At 36.8% G+C, this 23,600-nt stretch overlaps 1 protein-coding gene and 1 pseudogene across 2 annotated transcripts in view; one reads left to right on the top strand and one right to left on the bottom strand.

Annotated features, from left to right (window-relative positions):
* Window positions 1-23,600, top strand: part of Borcs5 (BLOC-1 related complex subunit 5) — an 86,387-nt gene that overhangs the window by 8,853 nt on the left and 53,934 nt on the right. The window lies entirely within an intron of this gene.
* LOC106009446 (dual specificity protein kinase CLK4 pseudogene) lies at window positions 21,657-23,150 on the bottom strand (annotated as a pseudogene).

Raw genomic sequence — 23,600 nt, 5'->3', positions numbered from 1 at the left:
TTCTTGTCCACATTCTCTTTTTTTCTTTTCTATATTTAACTTGATCTTAGCCAAAGGCCAAGAAGCGATTTTTCTTTTCCATATTTAACATAGATTTCTGTCCTACTTACAAAATCTTCCTTCTTTTAGCTTCATAACCTATCCTACCATTGTATTAGGCCTTTGTATCTGCTCACTACTGTCTGTTCTTTTCTGTACAGCACATTTCCTAGTAGTCTTTCAGAGACAAGTTTCTTAGAGCTTTCAGTATATCATTCCAAAGATCTCAAGATTGTCAGTCTATAACATCATTTTCACCTTCCAGTCCTATTTCTCCACAAACTAGTCAATATAGCCATGTTATTTTAAATTCAACATACCTCATCTTTCATGTATGTCTCTGTTTTATTCATTTCACTTATGCAATAAAAAGAGGACTCTGTGTGTGTGTGTGTGTGTGTGTGTGTGTATGTGTGTATGTGAGCGTATGTGAGTGTATGTGAGATTGAGCCCAGGGTCTTTATACTGAGCTACATCCCCAGCCCTTTGAAAAAATTTTAAAAGAAATTTTTTGAAAAAAATTGTCATACAGGTTCTTGCTAAGTCAGTCACACAGGGCTTGGGCTCAAATTTGTGATCCTCCTGTCTCAGCCTTCTAGAGTGCTAGGATTATAGGCATGTGGGACCATTCCTCTCTGAGGACCTTTTAAAATTAGGTGAATATGCACACTTGAATGTATGCTTGAAGAGTACATTCTGCAGTTGTTTGGGTGTATTGCTCTGTAAATGTCAAGTCCTAGTGGATGGTGTTCACATTTTATATGTCTTTATTTATTTTTGGTTTTTTGAGACAGGGTCTCACTATGTAGTTCAGGCTGGCCTTGAACTCACTATGTAGCCCAGGCTGGCCTCAAACTCACAGCAATCTTCCTGCCTCAGCCTCCCAAGTGCTAAGATTGCAGGTGTGCCCCACCATGGCCAACTGTTTATTTAATTTTGTCACTTACTGTAAGAGAAGTATTAAAATATTTGTCTGTGATTGTCAATTTGCCTATTGTCAGTTTTTGCTTTATTTTGGAAGTCTATCATTAGTTCATACATATTAATGATTTAGTATGTTGATCATTTTCATCATGATGAAATTTTCATCATGATGAAAATGTCCTTCTGTTTATGGCATTATCTTATGGTCTGTTTCGTCTTGGTTTTTTTTTTTTTTTTTTTTTGGTACTGGGGATCGAACTCAGGACCTTGTGCTTGTGAGGCAGGCGCCAGAACCACTGAGCTAAATCCTCGGCCCTCGTCTTGTTTTAATATATCCATTTCAGCTTTCTTTTTTTTTTTGCATAGTTTTTTCCATTCTTTATTTTTATCTATTTATATCTTTACAGTTCAAGCATCTTATTCTCTCTCTTTCTGTCTCTTTTTTCTTTTTGGTGGTCCTGGGGATTTAACTCAGGGCCTTGTGCATGCTAGGCAAAACTCTACTGCTGAGCTATAGCTGGCCTTGGCAGTGCATCTTTTGTAGGCTGTATATACAGTGAGCAGTAGAATCTTGTTTTTGTATCTAAGCTGACAGTCTGCCTTTTAATTGGTGTGTAAATTGATATAGTTGACTTAAGTCTACCATTTTTGCTCCTCATTTTCTGTTATTTTCTGTTTTCCTTTTTATACTCTTCTTGCTTTATTTGGATCAGTTGAATACTTTCTCATATTCTGTTCATTAGCTTTTTGTGTTTTGTTTTGTTTGGTACCAGGGATCGAACTTGGGACCTTGGGCTTGCAAGGCAGGTGCTGGAACCACTGAGCTAAATCCCCGGCCCTTATTAGCTTTTTTTAGTTGTGTTCCTTTGCATTATTTTTTAGTGATTGCTCTAGGGATTACAATATATATCCTTAATTTATGGTAGTTCATTTAATGTTACTATTGGATTACTTCACATAAAATGTAAGAACCTTTCAATGGCATGGTTTCATTCACCTGCACTTTGCTGTATCTGTCATATGTAGTGCATCTGCATATGTTAGAAATTCCACAGTGCTTTTATATTAGTATTTGTTTTAAGCATATCTTTTTTTTTTTTTTTTTTTTTTTTCATATCTTTTTTTTTTTGGTACCAGGGATCGAACTCAGGACCTTGTGCTTGCAAGGCAGGTGACGGCACCACTGAGCCCCAGCAATCATATATCTTTTAAAGAAACTAAGAGAATAAAAAAAAATATGTAGAAAAAATATATAGAATATATACATTAAAAAATATAGAAATATATATAAAAATATATAGAGAAAAAAATATATATATGTGGTATATGGTACCACATAGTTACCATTTCCAGAATTCTTAATCCCTTCTTGTAGGTTCAAATTTCCCCTTGATGTCATTTATTTTTAGTCTGGAGAACTTCGTTTAGTATTTCTTGTGGTGCAGGTCATCTGGGGAAAAAAAGCCCTCAGATTTTATCTCTGAAAATATCATTTTTTTGCCCAGTTTTGTTATTTTTTTTTTATAATCACTGTTTTTGAAAAAATATTGTGAGACTCAATCTCATTTTTCAGCCCCATTTTTTTTTCTGTAGTTGAAATATCTGTTGTTTCTTGCTTTAATCATACTATAATGGTTGCCAAATAGTGATTTTTCTAATTATATCAAGATTTCTACATTTTTGAATTTGTATTCTACTGTAAGGAAGAGTTTTCTATTTTCCCCACTTATTTATTGATTCATTATTTAAATCAGTGTGGAACAGTGGACTGCTGGGTGTTTTTCAATGAGTTATGTGTTACTATTATTTTCAATATTAAAATGCTCCAAATTTGTATATTGGTAGCACCTTCAGTCTAGCTTCCTGTGTTCTTTTAACATATTCCTTTTATTCTTTCAACATGTCTTTAGTCTCTGGGGAAAAATAATATTCCAGACTTCTCCTCTTCCCTGGCCCCCACCGTAGGACCAGGCATTTCTCAGTCATGTTGGTTCTTTTCATGGAGACTGGTACTTAGAAGCCACTCCCTGATCCGCAGTGAATTAGCTAGGAAATGCATAGGTATGTGTGCACCTGCATATATACTCACACACTTATTCCCATGTTTATCTCTGTATCTACGTATATGTAAACTGATGGGTTGACACTAATGTGCACCACGTGTTCTTTGTAGCCTTATAGTTTGTTTTGTTTTTGTTTTTTTTTGGTACCCAGGATCGAACTTGGGTCCTTGGCGCTTTTGGGGCAGGCGGTGAAACCACTGAGCCAAATCCCCGGCCCTGTAGCCTTATAGTTTTGTTTTGTTTTGTTTTTTTGGTACCGGGAATTGAACTCAGGACCTTGTGCCTATGACGCAGGCAGCGGAACCACTGAGCTAAATCCCTGGCCCAGCCTTATAGTTTTCATTAAATATTTTGACCATAAATTCTTCCAGTATTTTTCTGCTCTCAACCCTCTCTCACCCTATTTGATACTTTCTTGCAGTACTGGACACATTTCAGTTATTATGTTTAGTCTTTTTGCTTTTTGTCCTTTGGATAATATTTATTGCTGTGTTTCTAGATTCAGTGATCTCTTTTTTTCTGTTGTGTTTATACTATTCCTAATCTGTCCAATGTATTTTTAATGTCAGATATTGTATTTAGCTTTAAATACTCCTCTCCCCTCCACTTAAATGTGTATCTCTTCTTATCATGTTTGTTTTCCTCTACTTTTTGAACATATGGAATATATTTATAACCCTTTTGAACTTTTTCAATTTGCTAGCTCATCACTTTGTGTTTTTTATTGATTGAACTTTCTCCCAGCTACAAGTCATATTTACCTGCTTCTTTGCAGGCCTGGAAATTTTTTATTGTATGCCAAATTTTACATATTTTGTATTTTTAGGTGCTGCATTCCTTTAAAGGAATCTGGACTTTGTTCTGGGTTATAAATTACAAGTTACTTAGAATCACTTTGACTCTTTCTAGGTTTTCTTTTAGATTTTGTTAGGGCTCAGCCAAAGCAGTCTTTACTCTCATTACTAAGGTGATACCCTTCTGAGTACTCTGTTGACCCATGTTTTACAAGGTCTCTCTATTGTGGCTGGTAGAAGCCTGAAATATTCTTAACTCCATGTGAGTTTCAAAAATGGTTTGACCTACTGCTTTCTTGTAGTTGCTTCTCTAGCCTTATGGAATTTCACTCCATAAATTCATAGATTAGTATTCAGCCAGTGATGTGAGGGTACCTCAGGAAGATCTCCTGGGTGCCCTCTTCCTGAGCTCCTGCTTATCCCATCCTCTGTTTTTAAATTCTAGACGTTTTCTTTTCTCCAAACTTTGCTCTCCCTAGCTCAGTAAGGCAGCTGGGCTTCTGAATACCATTCCTGCCATGGACTGAGTATTTTTTACCTCTCCAAAATTTGTAGGTTGAAATTCGAATCCCTTGTATGATAATGTTAAGAGATGGGGCCTTTGTGAGGTGTTTTGATTGTGAGGGTGGAGCCCTTATGAATGGGACTCATGCCCTTACAAGAAAAGATGGAGAGAGCTTGCTTCCTGTCTCTGTCACTTAAGAACACAATGAGAAATTGGTGATTTACAGAACAGATATCACATCTACCACTGCCTACATCTTGGACTTCCCAGGCTTTGGATCTGTGAGAAACAAACTTTTATTGTGTAAGCCACCCAGTCTGGTATTCTTGTTACAGCAGCCTGAGTACACTAAGAGCCTCCCTGGTCTACATCCTGGAAACTGCCTTTGGCAATAAGCTGGGAAGATGGTGGAACATTTTACTTCTCTCAGGAAATAAAGTCTTGTACTGCCAGTAGTACAATATCTAAAAAGAATGTTTCATAAATTGCATCTGGTTTTCTAGTTATTTATGACTAGAAGGCATAATAGCAGTTATGTCTTCTTGTGCAGAAGCAGAATCTTTTCAGAAATGTTTTGTAACCAATATTTTTTTGTCCAGTGCCACTTCTTCTATTTTGCTTAAGAACCTCATGCCAGCAGCCTTTGATTCATTTCTGCAACATATTGATAAACATCTATTGCCTGATAGTGTTAGGACAGTGAAGACACAAGAAATATGGCACAATTGCTACCCTTTAGGAGCTCATGTAATTCTGTGAGCAATTGAGACAGGTAATAATACAATATGAGCAATACTGGCTATATTCCCAAAAGACTAGGCTTATGTAGAGGAGAGAGTTGTTAATTTGACCTAGAAATTTGAGGCAGGCTTCACAGAGGAAGCTGGGTTTTTAGGGATAAATAGGAAGTAGCTGAATACAGAGGCTATTCCTAGCTTAAAAGTGTTCTACATAAATAAAAGATATAATTATATATGACTAAAATATTTTAAAAGAATTCTTGACCAGAATTATTATTTTTTGATGTACTGCTTGATTTTCTTTTCCTGGTCTAGATAACAGTTGGTATGGAGGTTAAATTCTGACTTTAAAACAGTGTTAAATGTTCACTTACTAGAATAACTGTCTGATTGTGTACTCTGTGTGTGTGTCTTAGTTACTTTTCTCATTGCTGACACAAAATGCCCAACACCCACAAGTTAAGGGAGGAAAGCTTTATTCAGCTCACAGTTTGTAGAGGTTGCGGTCCATATTTGTCTGACTCCAAGGCAAGGTAGCATTGTAGAGAACTGGTTCACGGCAGGCAGAAGGCAGCAAAGTAGCAAGCAGCAAGCAACAAGCGATGACCCTCCTTCTTCCCCTTACATCTTATCCAGGCTACACACCCTTAAGGCAGGTAGTACTCACACCCAGGGTGGGGCAGCCTTAATGCTAGGCTGCCATGAATCAGTTGCAGCACCACACACCCTAGATCCAGCTACCTCCAAAAAGCCCTGCCTATGACTGCTTAAGGCTTTATGGGGCTATCTAGATGCAATCCATAACTCTGTGTGTGTGTGAGTGTGAAGGGAGTGGTACTGAGGTTTGAACCTAAGGCCTTTGCACTGGGCTGTATTCCCATACCTTTTTTTTTTTTTGGTACTGGGGATCGAACTCAAGACCTTGTGCTTGCAAGGCAGGCATGGGGTGCCACTAAGCTAAATCCCCAGGCCCTCCATACTGTTTTTTTTTTTCATTTGCACACATGAAGTGTCCTAGGATGGCTTGAATTTGTGATCTTCCTTCTTTAATCTCCCAGTGTGCAGGGATTACAGGTATGTACCACCCAGCTAGTTTGGGTACTTTTTATTCACTATATTTTTGTTTCTCTAAACTTAATTTGTGTTATATTCTGAATTTAAACAAAATTAACCCAGGGACATTTTTTAAACCCAGGGACATTTTTACAAGCAGTATCATTTCCTGTCTGGGCTAGCTGATTACTCTAGTATGACAGTAAAGATAGATGTACAGTATGTATTTATTTTGAAGTTTCTAGTTTATAGTTTCTGCTGAGTGATAGCTTGGAAACATTCTAAGGATGGATGAATAATATAAAGTTCTGTCAGTTATTTTCAACTTTTCCAAAAATCCCATATAACATTTAAAAAAATTTTTTAACACACTAACATTTGAGACTATAATGTTTATTTAGGAAAGCTGAGGCATTATAGGTATTCCCACAATTTAAAAAGATTCCATTTATCTCTCTCCCCTAATTTTAACTCAATTACCGGACAGAATATTTTGATGCTAATTTTATAGTATTTGGAATTGATCATAGGTAAGGTTCTTCACTCCTGAGCAGAAGTGGAAGTCATGTGGTCATTTTAGAACTGTGCTACTTTAAATATTCATTTATTCATTTAACCAAATTCATTGAGCTCTTGTTGGTGAGATACTGTTAGAATAGGGCTATAAAAACTACGAAAACCTGATTTCTTCCCATGAAGAGCTCAGTCTGCTGAGGGAAATGAGATTGTTAACAGGATAAACTGTGGTTCGACATGGTAAGTACTATAAAGTATAACCCTTTAGGGAACCTAAAGGAAAGAACAGCTTACTCTCTGAGAGAGACTGGAAAGGTTGACTAGAATCAGAAACGCCTAAAAGAATTTATATTTACTAACTAGACAGTAAAGCTCATGCATCTCTTATCCAAAATGCTTAGCACCAGCATTGTTTCAGATTCCAAATTTTTTCAAATTTTGGAATATTTTCATAGGTCCGAAATGCTCTGAAGTCTAAAACTTTTTGGTCAAATTTCAGATTTTGGAGCATTTTGAGTTTTTGGATTATGGATGCTCAACCTATAATTATTTCCAAAACTTTATTGAGCAAAAGAAGCCATACCTGGAGAAACTTTTTGAAAAATGGGCTCTAACCTCAGATATTCTGATTAGTAGATTCAGATATAAGACAAGCATTCCAGGTGATTCTGAAATGGGTCCATAGATCACACTTTGGAAAATATTAAGCTGTTTGAGATAACATATCTGTTAGATTGTTCAATTAAATGATTTTAAACTTTTTTTTAGAAAAAGAAGTGGTTATTGAAAGAGTATTTTGGAATTTATTACTAGGTTTTTACTCTTTTTAGACAAACTCTTTATTAAAACTGTGATTCACATTTAATGCCGGTACATTAAATTTTGGACTTTCTGAGAAGTCATTGTTTGTAGAGGACTCTGTTAAAAACATCACAGGTTTTAAAAAAATGTTTAAAAATTTAGTTTCACAGAAAGCTAGTGAAATGCAAAGTGATATTTTAAAGAATGAATTGGATAGGGCTGGGGATTTAGCTCAGTAGTTCTGCCTGCCTTGCAAGCGCAAGGTCACGAGTTTGATCCCTGGTACCAAAAAAAAAAGAATTGGATAGATAATGAACTGTTTTTCCCTTTGAGCCAATGAAAATCATTTACAAAAGTTTCTAAACATTTTTACCAACTATGAAAGAATCAGTGAACAGATCTATGTGAACAAAAATGCTGTTTGAGTTGGAAGAGTTTTGGAACAGGTATCAGAATTGAGGGGTTCCTTTGTTCTTTACTCAGTCTTTTTTCATTTTTGCTGTGCTGGGGATGGAACCGAGGACCTTGTGCATGCTAGATAGGTGCTCTTCCACTGAGCTATAGCTCCTGCTCTTCACTCAATTTATTTTATTTTATTTTTTTTTGGTACCGGAGATTGAACTCAGGACCTTGTGCTTGCGAGGCGGGTGGTGGTGCCACTGAGCTAAATGCCAGGCCCTTCACTCAATCTTTTTAAACAAAGGCTTTTCTCTAACTTATAAAATAGAAATACTTATTTCAGTAAATTTTGTTGTATCAATATTAGTATATACTATCTACAAGAAAAGGAAAATAAATATCATTCAGAAGAGTTAACAATTATGCCAGCCAAAGATAAAATGGTCTTTGATGCTGATAAATATTGTAGTGTTTTTTTTCATATTTTGCCATTTTCTCAAAAGATGGTCGGTCTTTTAATGTAGTTTAGTTTATTGCCGTTCTGGTGTTAGGAACACTTTCGCCACTAGATGTCACTAGACTAAAACAATTAGCTGGTTGAAATCCCAACGAGTGGCAGTGTTTTCAAAGGCTTTTGCTTAGTAACATTTGCTCTTGCATCTGGATTTCTTATAAAACCAGGTCACATCTCATTTCACCCATAAGCTAGTTGGAAAAATATACATGTTCTGTGACACTCTAATAATCTTACTTTAGTGTTGTATCAAGACAGGAAGAGGAAAAAATTTACTACCACAGGAAACTTTACAGTGACCTTAATTCTTTGGAGAGAAAACTCTATCCTTAGTCTATCACTATACTCAAAGAAATAATTCAGCTTACTGGAAACAGTCCAGATCTCAATCAACTGATGAATCGGATGAACAAAACAGCATATGCCTGCACAGTGAAATACTACTCAGCAATAAGAAAAACTATAAGCACATTATGCTTTGATTCAGGAGAACCACCCTGAGAGTGTAGTGGCCTGTTGGCTAAGCAGGAAAAATAGACAAGATATATGGGGAAGATGGTTCAATCTAAGTAAAGAGTGAAAGAGGTGACTAAGAGGGCCATATCAACATTCTTCAAGTATCCAGTTAGTACCTGATCCTACTCTTAGGCAACCTTGGATCTGATTTTCTGGACCTCTCATGTAAAAAAATCCATGAGCGATATCTATTTTTTAAAATTCTGATTTTTAATTTTTGACTACTGTGAATAGTACTGCTATGAGTCTTTGTACCCATGTAGTCATGTGTTTTAATTTCAGAATGTGTTTTAATTTCTTTTAAGTGGGTTTCTAGGAGTGGCATTGGTAGGTCACGTTCTATATTTATGTTTACTTTTACCAAACTTAAACTTTTTTCAGATGGCTATGCCATTTTATATTCCTTATTTTTAGTGTTATGAGAATTCCATTTATTCTCTTCCTGATTGTAGCCTTTGGAGTGGATGTGTAATGGTATTTCATTGTGGTTTTCATTTATATTTGTGTTAGTCAGCTTTTTGTCCCTGTGACCAAATACCCAAGAACAACAAAGGAGAAAAGATTTATTTTGGCTCATGGTTTCAAGAGGTTTCAGTTCATGGTTGGCCAGCTCCATTGCTCTAGAAGCAGAAACAGCATTGCAGAAGGGCTTGACAAAGGGAAGCTGCTCAGTTCATGACAGCCAGGAAACAGAGAAAGGAAATTAGCTAGTGAGGAAGGAAGAGTCTAGAGACCAGTTATGGTCCCCCAGGTCATGGCCCCGAGATCTGCTCTGTTCAATCAGGCCTCAAGAGTTACCCAAGGTGATAACTCTTGTTACCATCACCTCCCAGAATGCTGTTACATTATGATCGCATCAATGAATTAATCCACTGGAAAAGTTAGAACCCTCAAGATCCAATCACTTTCTGAAAATGCCCCCTCTGAACACGTGAGACTTCTGGGGGAAATTTTAGATTTAAACCTTAACGATGATATTTCTCTAGCGATATTGTGATTCTTTTCATGTGCTCATTAGCTATTCTTATATCTTTTAAAGTAAAATAGCTATTTAGATCTTTTGCTTGTTGTTAAATGTGTCTTTCACTTGTATTGTAAGAAGTTCTTTATTCTGGATAGAATTCCTTTATCAGAAACATGATTTGCAAATATTTTTCATGTCTCTAATTTTCTTTTTCATTTTTTAATATCTTGAACCACAGACATTTTTTATTTTGATGAAGTTCAAGTTAACCTTTTCATGGAGATTTCTTCTACAAGTGTTGTTTTAGTAATTACATTTAGGTCTGTGGTTCATTTGGATTACTTTTTGTGTTCATTTGTTTGCCTATGGATGTCTAGTTGACTCTGCACTATTTGTTGAAAAGATGACTTTCCCTAATTAAATTGTCTTGGAACCCTAAAAAAATGCCATAAATGTAGGATTTATTTTTGGACTCTTTATTCCATTGATCACTATGTCCAAGTTTTCTTTAATGGATTGGTGTTGTATCTAAGAAGTCATCACCATACCCAAAGGGGCCTAGTTTTTTTTTTCTTATGTTATTGTCTAGGAGTTTTTATTATTTTGTCTTTTACCTTTAGGTCTGTGATCCTTATTGAGGGTTTTTTGCTTGCTTGTTTTTTTTTTTGTTGTTGTTGTTGTTTTTGGCTATGCTGGGATTGAACGCAGGGCCTTGTACTAGGAAAGTGCTTATCACTGAGCCTACATCCCTGGCCCCATTTTGCTTTAATTTTTGTGAAAGATGACCATGTGCACTTTTAATGATTATGTACTCTGCAGTTATTGGGTTGAATGTCCTGTATATGTTAGTTATATCAGTTATATTTGACAGCATTGAGTTGTCTTTCCTTATTGATTTTCTGTCTAGTTTACTGAGAATGAAACATTGAGTATTTACCTGTTGTTAAATTGTCTTTTGCTCCTTTATGTCAGTTTCTTTCATTTGTTTTGAGGCCGTATTTTTAGGTGTGTGTATATTTAGAATAATTATATCTCCCTGATGTAGTAACTCTTTTATCCTTAAGAAATGTTCTTTGTCTCTAGTAATCTTTTTATCTTAGTCTGTTTCATCTGTTGTTAATATAGCTACTTTATTTCTCTTGTACTCAATGGTATGTGTCTTTTTTTCCAAATTTTTATTTTTACTAATACATGCTTACGGGACATCATGATTACATTCATTTTGGGGAGTTGGTACATGTACATAACACATCTTAATTCTTTCTGTATGTCTTTTTTTTTTTTTTTTGGTACTGGGGATCGAACTCGGGACTTTGCACTTGTGAGGCAGGTGGCGGAACCACTGAGCTAAATTTCCGGCCTAGAACTATTCACTTTTAATGTTATTGGTCTGTTTAGATTTACCATTTTGCTATTTCTTTTACGTACATTTTTATCTGTTTTGTTTCAGTGTTCTTGTGTAATTACCTTTTTTGTACTAGGTAAATATTTTAAGTGTATTTTATTAATTCTTCCGTTGATTTTTTAAACTTTTCTGGAGTTATTTCCTTAGTGACTGTTCTAGGGAGTACAATATGCAATTTTTTTTTTTAAGTAAAGTTGGGCTCCTAGCACCCACTGTAGTTTATTTGTGAAACAAATGGAGAAAGAGCTTGTCAGTCCGAGGGAGGTTCCTCCTCATCAGAGTCAAACTCAACATTTTCATCTTTTATCCATTGAGGTTGTCCATCTGGAATCCACCCAGAGCTGCCCCAAACTATTATTGAGCTAAAGTGAAGTTTTCATTTCAGTTAATTATACTTTCAACTCCAGGATTTTCATAATATATAAAACTTGTATCTCCTTATTGAGAATCTTCATTTGTAGGTTCATTAATGTCATACTGTTATTTAGGTCTTTCATTATGATTTCCATTAGTTCTCTAACTTATAATAATTTCTCTGAAATTTTTCTTTGTCATGTTTAGTAGTTCAAACATTCAGAGGCAGTTTCTTTTAACAGACCCCCTCATAAGTCACACTTTCCTGTTTCTTTGTGTATCTTGTAATTTTTTGTGAAGAACTAGTTATTTTAGATAATGTTATTGTTGTTACTTTTTCTTCACTGTTCTTTGTTTAGTGACATGTTTTCTAAACTTGTGATATTTCTTTTTTGGTGATTTGTGGCCATTGATATCTCTGTGCTACTTAACACTCCCCTTCCTTAAACCAGTATTCATTTTGTTATCTTAGGTTCCTGTGGGTCAAGGACTTAGAAGAGGCTTAGCCAGGCATTTCTGCCTTTGTCTCTTATGTAGCTGCTGTCAGTGTTTGGTAGCTGGAGCTATAATAGGGATTGGAGCATCTGAGGTCTATCTGGGCACCTCTTATGGTCCTCTTCATATGTCTGTTTAATTTTTAACCCTGTTTTTATATTTTTAATTTTGCTTTCCTGGGGGTGATCCCTATGTCTACATTGGTTAATAGTTGGCCAGTTATTAAACAGAAATTGTTATCACTTGGATCCAGGAAGGCTTCTGTCATCCATCAATAGCTCTGTGTTGGGAATGTTGCACATTCAGAGTTCAGGCCATTTCAAGTCTTCTCCCTCTTTTACTTGGAATGAGGTTGCTTCAACAATGACTACAGCCTCACGTTGGTATTCATGTTTAGCACTTCCCACTTGCCCATCTCTGAGACAGTCAGCTCCTCTGATGATGCTGCGGGGGTGGATGTTACTCATTCCTCCAAATCCAGCCTCCCCTACTGCAGGAGGAACATACCTGTTCTCATAACCTGTTCCGTTCTGGTATTGCGTCTGGTTCATTTGAGGCAAGGGGGCTAGGAGAAGCCCCAGGTTTGAGTGCCATAGATTCCTACTATTTTTACCTAAGTTCAGCTGTTTTTAAAGACATAATCCTTTCCTAAATTGTTGATTTCCTGGACCTTAAATGGCTATTTTTATAAATTCTGTCCAACTTTATACTTACTCTTTGTGAACAGGGAAGTTTTTACCTTTATAAATTACTTTTTGTTAGTCTTCTTACTGGGATCTAGTGAGAAGTCAGATCTGTCACATCCATTTGCTTTTACTCTAGCTTTGTGTTTACATTAAAGGTGAATTTCTTTTTATTTTTTTTAAGTTTTTTTTTTGGTACTGGGGATCGAACTTGGGACCCTGCACTTGTGAGGCAGGTGGCGGGATTGCTGAGCTAAATCCCCAGCCCTGGATTTCTTTTTAGCCAGCATTTAATTGAGTCTTGCTTTTTTTTGGTGGTGGTGGTGGGTATTAAAACCAGGGCCTCATGCAAGCTAAACATACACTGAGTCTTACCTCTACCCCTGAGTCTGAGTCTTGCTTATTTACATACAGGTTGAAAAATCTGTTTTTTATTGCTCTTAATTTAAGGTAGTTTCAGTGTGGTTGGACAAGTCTTCCTATTTTTATTATTTTCTATTTGTCCCTGTTCTTTATTCTTTCCCCCCCCTTTTATTGCATTAGGATTGTCTTTTTATGATTCATTGTTTATCTCCACTACTGGCTTATTATTTATATCTTAAATTTTTTAGTGGTTCTAGGATTTATAATGTACAACTTTAGTAACACTTCATATATAGTATGTTTTTTTTTGAACTCAGTGTACTTCAATTTCCTCATCAGCTTTTGTGCTATTGTTGTCATGCATTTTCTTTTTCATATGCTATAAGCTAGTGGTACATTGCTATTATTTTTACTTTCCACCAAGAGTTGGTAAACTTTTTCTGTAAAAGGCCTGATAGTATTTTAGGCTTTGTAGCCATCTGGTCTTTGTTAGAACTCTTCAACTCCTGTTTCATGAAGGCAAATATAGAAAGAATGAATGTTACTGTGTTCCAGTGTAATTTAACTTACAAAAACAGGAAATGAGTGAGATTTGGCCCTTGGGCCATGCTTTGTTACCCCCTCTCCCCTTTAGACAATGAATTATTCAGAGCAACTGAAAATAAGAAAAAGGTATTTGGTACTTATTTTCCTTTCAGCCATTTCTGGAGATTTTCATTTCTTTGGCTAGACCAGGTTTTTGTTTGATACCATATTCCTTCTTCCTGAAGATCTTCCTTTCACATTTTTTTGTGTTAGAAATCTGCTGGTAATGAATTCTTTTCCTTTTTCTTAGTCGATGAAGTCCTTATTTTAATTTTTAACATGATTTTTAGTTTTGGTCCTGTGTATATAAGGTGTTTCTCTTTGTCATACTTCAAGATATTTTGGGGTTTTTCTTTTCTCTTTTAAAAATTTTAAGATATAATTTAAATACTGTAAAATTCACCCATTTAATATACATTTCTGTGAATGGTGGATCCATACAGTTGTGTAACTACTCAAAACCAGCAAGATATAAAATAATTCCATCATTCCCCAAAACTCCTGTGCACCATTGTAGACAGTTTCATATTTAACCTCAACTACTGCCGAACTGTTTTCTGTCCCTATAGTTTTGCCTTTCCTGGAATGTCATATAAATGGAATCATATGGTATGTATCCTTTTGAGTCTGGCTTCTTTCCCTTAGAATAAAGCAGTCAAAATTCATTTATGTGTTTATATCAATAGTTTGTTCCCTTTTATTGCTGACCAATATTCCATATTATGGACATACCAGAGCTTGTTGTTTACCATTGGAGAACATTTGGATTATTTCTAATATTTGCTGATCACAAAGCCACTATAACAACTGTTTCATAATAATTACAATGTATGACCAGATTGCTTTTCAAGAGATTTAATAAACCAATTTGGTTTTTTTGGTTTTTTTTTTTTTGAGACAGGGTCTCGGTTTTTAGTTTAGGCTGGCAATGAACTCACTATGTAAGCCAGGCTGGCCTCGAACTCGCAGCAATCCTCCTGCCTCGGCCTCCCAAGTGCTGGGATTACAGGCATGAGCCACCATGCACCAATTTATAGTACTTCAGTTTCATGATATCCTCTTCAACCCTGGATGATGTTGAAAATTTTTGCCTCTAAAACGAATGTCTTTTACTTAGATTTTAAAAGTAATATGTACTCATTTGAAAGTAATAGAATAATTTCTTCTCTGAGCTAACAGTTTTAGTTCCTAATATGATTGTCACTCAGGCCTCTGATCTAAAACCTAAACATACTCCATGTTTGCACTTTTAGAGTGTGACCTCCAGAAATCCTCTGCCTCCTTCTTCATGCTATATTCCTTTTACTATGGTGGCTACATTTACTTATGTCATCTAAAACTATTTTAAATCATCTAAAATTGTCAAGCCTTTTTCACATGTACTATGTTAGGCCAAACCTCCTTGTCATGTATTTCTTCAGATAGTTTTTGAATCTTCAGTGCAAGACTTGGCATTCATTCACAGTTCATTGTCAGATGTTACTCGTCTTTCTAGCTTATTAAAGCTTTTTAAAATCTCTATCATGAACATACTGCGTGGCTTTATTCAAGCCACTTAATGTTTAGCAGGACAGAACCCAGATCCGAGAGCTGGGGAGAGTTCGTATCACACCACAGACAACAGGCGTAGAACTCTTTTTTCCTATATTCTACTTAATATTTTGGGAAGAAAGATTTGGGCATGATTGAAAAATACAGTGAATATTTAATTTTTAAAAAACATTACAGTAAAAGATACATTGTCATCAGACTTACTCAGAATACTCCTCCTTGCTTTAAAAAAAATTTTTTAAGAACTGGGGATTTAGCTCAGTGCTGCCTGCACCTGCCTCACAAGCACAAGATCCTGAGTTCTATCTCCAGTACCAAAAAAAAATTTTTTTTTTTTTTTTAATATTTGGAGACAGATCTTTCTGTGTAGTTCAGGCTGGCCTTGAACTCAATATGTAGCCCAGGCTGGCCTCGAACTCACCACGATTTTTCTGCTTCAGCCTCCTGCATGCTGGGATTACAGGGGTGCACTATCACGCCCAGCTGGAATTCTGAATTCTGAATGAGTTCTAAGGAACTTTAAGGAATATATGTTTAAGAGGATAAAGTAAATATTACGTACAGAAAATAATCCACTCTCTTGACATACTAGAACTAATAGCAAATGTATCTGACTTTTTAATAAACATTCACCATAAATTTTGATTATTCCTTGTATATAATTAGGTTGAGGTAATGCTTATTATTATACTTATCTATATTCCTTTTGGTATCTTATCAGCACTATGTTTATTCTGCAGTATTTAATGAGATATACTATATATTATCACTATGCGTGTTTATTACTCAAAGTGCTTATTTAAAATATTGAGCTGTTTTTTCCTGAGACTTTAAACCTCATTGTCAGCCACACTTCCCAAACATAGTGTGATGGTGACTAGAAGAATGGAAATCACACCATTGAAGAGAGAGTAAAAATTCTATTTTAGGACTTGTCCCAAACCCCAAATTGGAGAGCAGTGTCATGGCTGCTCCTAATTTAATTACATGAAATCAATGAAGATGAACTGCTGGCTAAGGCAGTTATTACCCAAAAGCAAAGGAAATGTACCTGTAAATAAAGAAGGTAAAATAAATCTCATCATGACATTCACTGTTTCTTTTGGATGTGGTCACTGAGCAGTAGTAGATAAACATACCAATGAAACCACTGTGTCAGGCAGTGTTCTGTAATTATGCAATAAGGAAAAATAGGACACAGCATCAGTAATTAATTAAAGGAAACAAAACTCACAAGGGGGATACATTACAAAAAGGTAAGAGCCATTTGAGAGTCTTTTCAGAGGACCAGAGACAGGCTAAGTGACATTGTGGCCAGATAGGCTCTATCTTTCTGCAGTTCTTCCCATTTCCTGACTGTATACTGGATGAGATTGAAACAGTATCAGCCCAGCTCCACACATTAAAAACATTAGATGGAAATGAAAAAAAAATGTTCCTGGATATGAGTGTAACTCCCCTTAGTTAGACAACTAAGCCATTCTTTCACCAGTAGTTGAAGCCAGTCCTCCTCTGACTTGCAGAAAGTTCTGGCAAGAAGCTACAGTTCTGGGGCCTATTTATTTTGGCCTCATTTTATCTCTCCTTTTATTTTGGTAACACTCATTGAGTCTCAGTCATTCCAGCATGGTGATAGGACTCAGGTTATTGAGGCAAATGCTGTCAGTTCAGTTAGAAAGTATATAGAAAGATTAGCTATCTCTGGCCAGAGTTTTTCCCTTAGGCTTATACAAATAAATTTATTTTAATGCAAATTTATAATTCTAATTAGTTTTTTTTGTCCCCTTTGGTTCTGGGGATTGGCACCCAGGGCTTCACACATGCTAAGGACAGCCTGTACCACTGAGCTATACCTCAGACTCTAATTAGTTTTGTACACCTCTACAGGGATTTTTCTTACGCTTTCTCAAGTTATTCGATTCCTCCTTAGAATATTTGGTTGCTGCCAGGTTTGGGTATGCCCTTCACTGGACACAGGAACCTCAAGCTGTCTTTATATCCTCATTTCCCACCCCTTGCTTGTGTCATGAGCTCCAAGCCAGCCAGAGTGATCTGATTCTTTTCTTTACTCTGCCTCCATGCCTTTGCTGACGCTGTTCCAGCGAGAAAACGGTCTTCTCCTTCCCTTGCCTTTTACTCAGCCACTCACTTGATCAGCAAACATGCGAGGGCCACTGTGTGTTCTAGTAGATGTACTTACAGCAAAATATACCGTCTTTGCTTTCAAAGAACTTACTTCTGGTAGTTCACTACACTAGAGTGTAAGTTTTTCTTAACCCATCTCTTTCATCATCTTTTGGACCTTCCCCAAATTGGCAATGAACATATTTACATAAATTATGAAGAAGGAGGAAAAGGCTTAAGGTACCTGAGGTGACCACTGTGGCTGTACAGAGAGGATTCCAAAATGTCTGATTTTAAAACTACGTGTCCTAAATGAGGTGAAGCAAATATAACCAAAGCAGGTATAAAAGAGTGATATGGATTTAAATGAATGGTGTGAGGCTATATAAAAGCTAGAATAAATAGAGGCTTTTTAGGTGAAGGGCACAAAGGATAATTAAAACTAGAGAAAGTATGGTCAAAACAAAAGCAGAAATAAAGAGGTGTACTCAGTTTTGGGGCTGAGATCATGTTAATGTCTGACAGAACTATTTAACACCTCTTTTTGCTTCCATATTTACTGTCAAGAAAGGTGATAACTGGAAATGTTAAGACATAGAAGTAGCTAAAATCTCAGAAGAACACTGTTAAGTGCAATTAGCTATTCAGAAAGCGTTGTTTTCTGGTGTTTGTCTCCTCACACCACTGTACCCATCCCCACCTTTCATTAAAAAGTAGTTTCACTAAAAGGGGGAAGGGGCTCATTATGGTGGCATGTGGTTATAAACCCAGCTACGCAAGAGGCTGAGGTAGGAGGATCACAAGTTGAAGGCCAACCTGGGCAATTTAACAAGACCCTGCCTCAAACAATACAAAACAAAAGGACACCACACCCCAATCACAAGGCTGGGGGTGTAGTTCTGCATCCCCTGGGTTTAATCCTGGCTACTGAGAAAAGGGGAGGGGCAGGGCAATTGAAAGAAGGGTGATGATACCAAAATGTGCATCACTGACATTCCAAATCCTTTGGTTCCAACCCTATACCTTTAGAGCTTGCTCCTTTTTCAGATATTTATAGAACGTTTTGCTTTCAGCCAGTCTTGCCTTTTAGAAATTAAAAATTTTCAAAATAAGATCACAAGATGTTACAAGGTTCTGATCTTGAACTTTATTCAACATCATATAATTGACTCCTACTATACTTAGCAAAGGATCTGGACATACTATATACACAAGAAAGACTTTTTTTAATATATCCTTTTCTTGGTGCATTTTAGGTGTACAATATAATGGCATTCATCATTGGAGATATGCACCTTTACATACTCTCTTGGTTCTTATTTTTTCCCCATTCCCCTGCCCTCCAACCCCTCCATCCTGCCCTATTTACAAAGACTTTGATGCCTTTTTTTCATTTTCTCATTTTAATTCCATTCCCTTCTTTTCTTTCCCCTACCCCTCCCACTTCCCCTTCCCCTTCCTCTTTGCCCCTTTTCTTCCTATTTCACATCATCTATTATACCTTTTAGTCCTTATTTACACTTTCAGTTTCTCACACTTGAGAAACTATTTGGTATTTACATCAAGAAAGACTTTGATTGACCTTCAAAAAAGAGGTAGATGTATATTAATCATATTGGTGGGTGATAAATATTGGATGGAATATCTAACACGATTCCAGAACCAAGGGTCAAAATTATCTTAGAAGACTTGGAACACAGTAACATTTAAAAGCAGTACTGTAAATGTCTAGTCCAGAAGGTCATTGTCTGGAAACCTTGTCACATGAAGAAGACTTGAAGCAGATTAGAGTTTTAGTTTGGAGAAAAAATGACTCTGGGAACACAACTATGTTCTAATATTAAACAGTTGTCAAATAGATACAGAATTAAATGTAATTTTGTAAAGTCCTAGTGATTAGGAAAGAAGCCAATAGAGAGAGGTTATTAGGTAGAGATGGTTTGATACAAATAACTTTCTATAATAATTAATTGGTGATTTTTATCATACAGTCATAGTGTGTCAGATAGTGAGCCAAGAACTTCTCATGAAGGTTACTCATTTGTTGCTGAACAAATGCTGGCTAAACAGCACTTCTTAACTGAGATATAAATGTTCTCAAAAACCTGTGTCTGTAACTCCTGTGGTCTCTTGCAAAGTAGTTGTGTCAGTCAGCTTTCCATTGCTGAGGCAAAATACCTGACATTCACCACTCAAAGGAGAAAAGGTTACTTTTTGCTCTTTATTTCAGAAGTTTTAGTCCACAGTTGGCTGGGATCAAGGCAGAAACTGCACGGCAGAGGAAAACACCTTTCCTGATGGCAGCCAGGAAGCAGAGGGAGAGCAGAAATTGTCAGAGGAGGAGAGACACTCTCTTCAAAGGGATGTCCTTGGTGACCTTCCTCCTGCTGGGCCCACTCAGCTGTGAACTCACCAGTGGGCTAATGCTAGGACTTTGGGAGACATTTCACTTTTCAGTCATAATAATGGTAAACTCTCACTTCTAGAACTGGTTAAGCAGAATTGGAATGATCATCCTTCATAAGTTAGAATCAGTTCTTGCAATTCATAGAAGTGTGGAGGGGCAGCATGGGGAATAGGAGAAGAGCAGACTTTGCAGTTAGTGAAGGAGTGAAAAATGTTAACACGTTGGCCATACTAACTTGTGTAAGTGACTTAACCTCTTGTATTCTCATTTCCTCATCCATAAAATACCTACCTCACAAGGCTATTGGGAGGTTAATTTTTGTGAGCAGTGTGACGTACAAAGTAAGTATTTGGCATATATCAGGGACTCTTAATTGCTATATGCAAAAATTCTAACTTCAGCAGTCATGATCATTATATTTAGACCACCATCATTTTAACTTTATGAACATTAACACTACTTTGTCTTGGAAGTAATACCCTGTTAGAAGTTTTAGGTACTAGGCTTGATTATAATTTTGTGCTGCTCGGTGTGTATGTTATCTTTTGGGTTTTTCTGTCATCTCCCTTGCTGACTACAATATATAGACAATATATAGGATTTATGATAACTCAGCCTTTTAATTTTTTCCTGTTTCTTGGCTGTTCAAGGAGTTGAAATGATTAAATAAATAGGATGCAACTGGATGCGACATGATTTTTAGCTCGAAGAGTTCTCCAACCTAGTAGGGAATTAAAGCTTAGATTTTACAAGCATGTCATTCATATGATATTACTTGTACCTACCACTTGTATAATACCATATGCCAACTGCTATACTAATTGCTTTTTATGTAGGATCTTCTTAATCTTCAGAATAATCCTGGGAAGGAGATACTAACATCATCCTCATTTTAATATATAATGCTGAGATCCACAGTTTAGAGAACTTACCCAACTTCCAAAGAGATTTAAACTTAGGTCTGTTGTATCTCAGAGGCCAAACTCTTCACTGCACTGGAAGAGGTGGACCTCAGTTACAGAGACGACTGTATAGAGGAGTTAACTGAGCTGAACCTGAAAGAACAGACACAATTTTAGTAGGTGTGTTGGCTTGGGCTGGAAAGCAGAGGAAGGAATTCCTAGACCAGGAACACATGAGCCAAGGGGCCTGAGTATGCTGTGGAGGTGATGGGGAGGTTGGGACAGTGAGAAAACTGCTTGACCAAAGCAAAGAATGCATCCTCAGGAGAAATAAGCAAGGTCAGAAAACTAGATTAATGTAGACTAAACTATTAATGTAGACTCTTTAAGGCTAGAAAAAGGAATTTGGAGGTGATACCATAATACAGTACTATAACACCTACTGTAGTTTTATTTGTTGCAATAGGATAGTACTGACATGTTGAGAGCTACAGTTTTTGGATTAGTGTGACGGTAGCCAGAGATGGACAAGCCAGTTAGGAGGCTATTGTAGTTTTCTAGTGATAACCTGATTAAAGTCTGTGCGGTACTGGGAAGAGTGGAATGAGAAAAAAAAAGTTTTTTTTTTAATAGTCAAGATTTTCTTTTACTCAAAAGAAAATATCACTTTAAAGTTGACTTCCATGTACAAAAGACAAGATCAATCGCATTTATCACTGGACACAAAGATATTCCAAAGGCCTTTAAAAATGGCAATCTCAAAAAGAAAAAAAATTATTTTTAACTTTTATATTTCATTCATCATCAAGACCATACTTAAGGCAATTATGCTACTGATACAAAATGTACAGCATTTACACTTAACTGTACAAAATAATTTAATGTTTACAAAAATATTAGAATGTTTAGTTGACTGACACAGTCTTAAATCTCTTCTAGAGAAGCATATAGTAAGACCATTGACTTTCATTTCTTTTTTAATAAGTCAAAGAAAGGATGCTGTAATGCTTCATCCAAGGTAATTCTTTTAGTTGGATCATATTCTAACATTCTTCGAACCAAGTCAAACAGCTTCTCATGCTCTTCATCATGACTGAGCGTAAATTCCTTTAGTGGTTTGCGGCGTCTCCTAAGATATCTACCAGCAGAGCTATGTTCATCCCAATCTAGCTGGTTATGGTGAAAATACTTGGGTTTCCTTGTTTTCTGAATCATATGTGTTGGGATTTGTCCTAGTATTTATTCCATCATTGCCAGATGCTCTTTACTATCATGAGTCTGAAAGACTGAATCCAAGGTAATATTCAATAAGAATGCAACCTGTGCTCCAAACATCACAAGGCTGAGACCAACCTAAAGCCAAAATAACCTCTGGAGCTCTGTAGTGCCCTGTGGATACCAAAGTACTATGATGTTCATCATCGTATGTTGCACTTCCAAAGTCAACAACTTTGATATCTGCGTTTTTCAGTGTGCGCTCATCACATTTCATTTTAGAATTATATTTGACCACGTAGTCAGACTTTACAAATAAAATATTTTCAGGTTTCAGATCTGTATGGGTTAATTTATTATGATGCAAAAAATTTATTGATTGGCAGATCTGATATGCCATCTGCCTGATGTGATCAATTTGAAATGGCAGAAAGCTGTTTTCCTTAATGAAATCATAGGTAGTAAGTCCCAGCAATTCAAACACAGTACAAACATGACCATGATGATCAAACCATTCTAGCATCTGGATACATGGAAAGACACTACTGGGATCTGTACTATTTAAATGCTCCAATACTTGGATTTCTGAACGAGCTGCCTCATAATAACGGCCTACATTTTTTACAATCTTCACTGCTACATGTAAGCCATCCATGTCATGATCAATGTACTCTACAACTTTGCCAAAGGCCCCTTCACCCAAAGTGTCCACGATTTCATGTCTTGCTCTTAGGACATCTCTCCACTTTGACAGATTAGGTGACCCTCCTCAGCATCCTCTATACTCCTGGATCTTTTCCTTTGGTGCCTCTTCGAATGTGACTGATGGCTTGAACAATGTCTATTACACTTCCTTTTAGGACTGCTGCTCCTGCTTTGGACTGAGGATTTACTGCAGTGGATCTGATAAGCACTTTCAATGTCTCTGTGATAATGTCTAGGAACATATCTTTCGCAGTAGTCATTTCTGTATTCATCAACATATCTCCGGTCCTGATAATCTCTCTCATTCAAGGACCTTGCTTCTAAATAATGACTGGGATGAGTGTCCTCTTCAACAAAGTGCGGAGCTTCAAGAGGGTTGCACATGGGGCACAGTCAGATTCTTTAAACTGGTGATGTAGTTTACAATCCCTGTTCTCCTGTGTACTACTGTGAGATCGCCTCTTCTGTTTGTGACTTCCGTGGTACCTTTCATGTCCCCAGCTTTCTCTGCTATCCCAATCAGGGCAGTGAGTTCGTTTAGAATGCCACGTTTTACTTGATCATTAGAGGAAAGTATGTTGAGTCCATCTTCCAGCAAGACAAATGGTTTGTATATCATCCAAGGCTCCTGTGATGAAACAGTGGGTCTGTTTATCTGTAGCTCATCAAGGTTATTGGCTCATGTTCAACAGCAGGTCACAGTGGGCTTCCCACGTGCCCCACACTGCCCAGGATGTGTAACATCCCAGGTTTCTCCGGTGTTTCCTGACACTGGTTTCGAGTTTAATTTCTTTGATCACCGAGACAGCAGTGCCCCTGCATCTGACATCAGCATGGGTCTGTATCCAAGGTAGTCAGCTCTGCTGTGGCTCAGCTACCTTCCCTCCATTCCGTTCCTGTGTTTCCTTCTGGAGTCTCTGCTGCAGCCCAAGGACCTGTTCCTGATGGAGCTGGGAGGGTCAGCGGTGCCTGGCGTAGAGATC

The sequence above is a fragment of the Heterocephalus glaber genome, unplaced genomic scaffold, assembly GCF_053883595.1.
Source record: "Heterocephalus glaber isolate CG9 unplaced genomic scaffold, H.glaber_assembly_v1.0 deba00001444, whole genome shotgun sequence".
In the NCBI taxonomy this organism is placed as follows: domain Eukaryota; kingdom Metazoa; phylum Chordata; class Mammalia; order Rodentia; family Bathyergidae; genus Heterocephalus; species Heterocephalus glaber.
The sequence above is the reverse complement of the archived record's forward strand: the minus strand, read 5'-3'. Positions and strand labels throughout refer to the sequence as shown.